Raw genomic sequence first — 5258 nt, 5'->3', positions numbered from 1 at the left:
TGGTTACCATGTGGAGGGGTGGTGGTACTGTTTTACTATGTGGAGGGGTAGTGGTACCTAGTTACTATGTGAAGGGGTGGTGGTACTATGTTACTATGTGGAGGGGTAGTGGTACTGTGTTACTAAGTGGAGGGGTGGTGGTACTGTGTTACTAAGTGGAGGGGTGGTGGTACTGTGTTACTAAGTGGTGGGGTGGTGGTACTATGTTACTAAGTGGAGGGGTGGTGGTACTATGTTACTAAGTGGAGGGGTGGTGGTACTGTGTTACTATGTGGAGGGGTGGTGGTATTGTGTTACTATGTGGAGAGGTAGTGGTACCTATTTACTATGTGGAGGGGGGGTGGTACTGTGTTACTATGTGGAGGGGTAGTGGTACCTATTTACTATGTGGAGGGGTGGTGGTACTGTGTTACAATGTGGAGGGGTGGTGGTACTGTGTTACTAAGTGGAGGGGTGGTGGTACTATGTTACTAAGTGGAGGGGTGGTGGTACTATGTTACTAAGTGGAGGGGTGGTGGTACTGTGTTACTATGTGGAGGGGTGGTGGTAATGTGTTACTATGTGGAGAGGTAGTGGTACCTATTTACTATGTGGAGGGGGGGTGGTACTGTGTTACTATGTGGAGGGGTAGTGGTACCTATTTACTATGTGGAGGGGTGGTGGTACTGTGTTACAATGTGGAGGGGTGGTGGTACTGTGTTACTAAGTGGAGGGGTGGTGGTACCATGTTACTAAGTGGAGGGGTGGTGGTACTATGTTAATATGTGGAGGGGTGGTGGTACCTAGTTACTATGTGGAGGAGTAGTGGTACTATGTTACTAAGTGGAGTGGTGGTGGTACTGATTTATTAAGTGGAGGGGTGGTTGTACTGTGTTACTAAGTTGAGGGGTGGTGCTACTGTGTTACTATGTGGAGTGGTGGTGGTACCTAGTTACTATGTGGAGGGGTAGTGGTACTGTGTTACTAAGTGGAGGGGTGGTGGTACTGTGTTATTATGTGGAGGGGTGGTGGTACTGTGTTACTATGTGGAGGGGATGTGGTACTGTGTTACTAAGTGGAGGGGTAGTGGTACTATGTTACTATGTGGAGGGGTAGTGGTACTATGTTACTAAGTGGAGGGGTGGTGGTACTATGTTACTATGTGGAGGGTGGTGGTACTATGTTACTATGTGGAGGGGTGGTGGTACTATGTTACTAAGTGGAGGGGTAGTGGTACTGTGTTACTTAGTGGAGGGGTGGTTGTACTGTGTTACTCAGTGGAGGGGTGGTGGTACTATGTTACTAAGTGGAGGGGTGGTGGTACTATGTTACTATGTGGAGGAGTGGTGGTACCTAGTTACTATGTGGAGGGGTGGTGGTACTGTGTTACTATGTGTAGGGGTAGTGGTACCTGGTTACCATGTGGAGGGGTGATGGTACTGTTTTACCATGTGGAGGGGTAGTGGTACTGTGTTACTATGTGGAGGGGTAGTGGTACTGTGTTACTAAGTGGAGGGGTGGTGGTACTGTGTTACTAAGTGGAGGGGTGGTGGTACTGTGTTACTAAGTGGAGGGGTGGTGGTACTGTGTTACTATGTGGAGGGGTGGTGGTATTGTGTTACTATGTGGAGAGGTAGTGGTATTGTGTTACTATGTGGAGGGGTGGTGGTACTATGTTACTAAGTGGAGGGGTGGTGGTACTATGTTACTAAGTGGAGGGGTGGTGTTACTGTGTTAGTGGAGGGGTGGTGGTACTGTGTTACTATGTGGAGGGGTGGTGGTATTGTGTTACTATGTGGAGGGGTGGTGGTATTGTGTTACTATGTGGAGAGGTAGTGGTATTGTGTTACTATGTGGAGGGGTGGTGGTACTATGTTACTAAGTGGAGGGGTGGTGGTACTATGTTACTAAGTGGAGGGGTGGTGGTACTGTGTTACTATGTGGAGGGGTGGCAGTGTGCCACTTTCCCGGACAAGGAGGAACGCACCCCACCCCCCTCCCACCCTGCCCTCCGACCAATAGAAACACAGGTTTAAGGTGTCATGCATATATTATGACAACATTTTATGACGTGTTTGTTTATTTTGGGTTTCCGTCTGTGTGTGCCCATCCTGTACATCCTTCCTCTTTCTGGTGCATTGCAGCATCACCAAGTTTGCAGCGTGACAACTGTGAGATAAAGATGGGTCCCTTGCATGCCTTGAACATTCAAACTGTAGATACAACAGGTCTGTAACTGTAGGTACAACAGGTCTGTAACTGTAGGTACAACATGTCTGTGACTGTAGGTACAACAGGTATGTAACTGTAGGTACAACAGGTCTGTAACTGTAGATACAACAGGTTCAACAGGTACCTGCAATATTACTCAAGTACTACAGATAATTAACTGAAGGAGAAGGGTTAACGCTAACCATAACCTTAACTTAAGGGGGTTTCACTATGGTCGAAGGTACATACATTACCTAACATAACATAACATTACATTCCACCTCCAGCTATTCATGTTTTTTTTTATTAAAAAAGAGAAGAATAAAGACTTGTTTTGAATTACGGTTGACTAGATGTATAGTTGTAAGCAGAGATGGGCAGTATTGCTGTTACATTTATTTGAAATACATACTGTATTTAGTAACTTTTTGAATAACTTTTGAGTATTTTGTCATTTGTGTAACACTGGCCTGAACTACAATCCAATGTATTTTGTACCAAGATACTTCCAGACCTGGAATTATATTGTCTAAATACACAATACTGTTCTATACCTTCCTCCTGCATTTGTGTCGGTAGTCTGGTGGTTCTATGGTGTGATAAGAGTGTCTGTTAAATGACCAACATTTACATAATAAAAAATATATAATATTGTTATAAAGGAAATTATAAAAGAAAGGGAAAAAAGGATCCCATGGGTTGATAGAGTTGAAGATGAATGAGAGAGTCAAGGGTTGAATACCCTACAATGAACTTTCTGCGGTTCAGTTTAATGACAGAAATAAACCACCATCATTCAGACCAGGAGGGAGTCACCACCTGGATTCGGTGTTATGTAGCAACATTTGAATATCTGTTTTTACATGGATAAAAGTAGAGACTCCGAACTACAAAATGGTGTATCATACACTACAGTTGAGGAACAATGAGAAAATAATTCTGCTTTGAAAGTAGATCAATTTGTAAACTCCCTTTTGAGAAAACCGCTTTGAAATGTTTTGGTACTACTATTGGAGAGCCCTTCTTTGTCTACACCCATTCAGCATTGTTCACACCCTCTTAAGCCTTGGCACCACCCATCTCTTTAATTGTTGATCCAACAGTTCTGTACTAACTTGCCAGCTACTTAGAGAGAGAGAGAGAGAGAGAGAGAGAGAGAGAGAGAGAGAGAGAGAGAGAGAGAGAGAGAGAGAGAGAGAGAGAGAGAGAGAGAGAGAGAGAGAGAGATAGAGAGAGAGAGAGAGAGAGAGAGAGAGAGAACAGTTCACTGAACATTATTCGCCCTAGTAGAGCTGGTTAGGCTGTTAGGTTATCCAGAACGTTGGTGACTGCTGTCAGATTGTTTGTAAATTCAGAGCGTTTTTGCGTTCAGAGTGCACACTGGACGCTCTGGCCAATAAGTAGGGTTATTCCGAAAGCTCTGACCTCACAACAACAGTCAAGCACCCAAGCTAACTGGATAACATTGGGTAGCTACTTCCAGACACATAATGAGAGAACACCCCACTCTGACCATTTTACTGATCCTAGCAGAGCTGGTTAGACAGTTTTCATGTTATCCAGAGCGTTGGTGACTGTAATTATGCTGCTGACAACTATTGAATTATGCTTTGTTGCCAATGTTTACTGACACCAGACATATTCAACGGGTGTTGAGCGTTCAAAAATTAAACAGTTATTCTGCGCTCTGGCACACTAAGTGTGTTACGAAATGTAGCTAGATAGCTAGCTAGGTAAACAATGAATCCCAACGCATGACGTAACGTTAGTTAGCGAGCCAGACAGCTAACGTTAGCTAACTAGCTAACACTACACTATCTTGAAAGGAAAATGCCATGTCAAAATTAGAGTGGAGTATTTTTTGAAGACATGTAGATAGCTAGCTAAACAATGGATCATAATCACAACTCATGACGTTACGACCCTGCATGAATCTGCAGATAGCTAACCAACCAGGTTCTATGGCTTTAACTAGTCAAGCAAATGTGTCTGAGATATGAAAAATAAGATCATACCTAACGTTAGCTCGCTAACAGTCAACTTGAAATGAAACCACTTTCTGTCAAAATTAGAAACGTGTAAAGAAAATGTAGCTAGCTAGACTATTTTACCAGTATACATCATGGTTGGACACATCTCCTGTCTGATGCCATGCATGGTTGCCCTTAGTTTGACACATAATCCAGACTGATGTTTTCTCCATCTCCTTAGCTATCATACTCGAATTCCACTGATTTCAAAACTCGGTCCCCCAGAAAGTGGAGAACATACACATAACGTTAGCTAGTGAGCCAGCCAGCTAACGTTAACTAGCTAACAGTACACTTTAACTTGACATGAGGTTTATGCAGTTTTACTACACAATAAAAACAAATTTAAAGCAGAGTTTAACACGATTTCCAATACATACTGACCAGCTACAATAGACAAACGCGTGCTATATGGCAGACCAATCCAAACTCATCTCTCGGCATGTCCAGCCCACTCATTATCTCAGCCAATCATGGCTAGCTGGAAGGTTTCTCCCTTTCTCTGTGCCTAAACCAACTAGGGTTGTAATTTAACACTTTTATTTGTATTTACAAATGGCATACAAGTTTGATATTAAGGCACATGAAAGTTCATGTGTTTGAGAAGGCATTTCTGCCCAAAAATGCATTTTGATTAAAAAAATATTTTGTACGTTCAAACAGCTCTCCTGTGAAGCCGTGACTTGCGACATTCGCCTAGTTTCCTGAATCGGGTCACATATGCTATATGGAAATAGGTAAATGCCACAATAGATATTTTTAATTGTTTCTTGTTTTGAGACAAATTACATTGATATCCTACTTTTTGTGTTTCTTTGTGAACTAGCCTGTATATAATTAGATGACAGGTTGTTGTCAATAGACACTACAGAAGGAATGATAGAAGTTGATTTGTCATACAAATAAGGAAGTGGTATTTCCCAAGTTATCAGTTGTCAAGACATGCTTTCCTCTGCATGTCTTGAAGTTGGAACCAAACCAAGACATCCTCCCACAAACCATTACAGCAATACACAACAGACCATTACACACATCATT

Source organism: Oncorhynchus clarkii, chromosome 18 (assembly GCF_045791955.1).
Source record: "Oncorhynchus clarkii lewisi isolate Uvic-CL-2024 chromosome 18, UVic_Ocla_1.0, whole genome shotgun sequence".
NCBI classification, from domain to species: domain Eukaryota; kingdom Metazoa; phylum Chordata; class Actinopteri; order Salmoniformes; family Salmonidae; genus Oncorhynchus; species Oncorhynchus clarkii.
The sequence above is the reverse complement of the archived record's forward strand: the minus strand, read 5'-3'. Positions refer to the sequence as shown.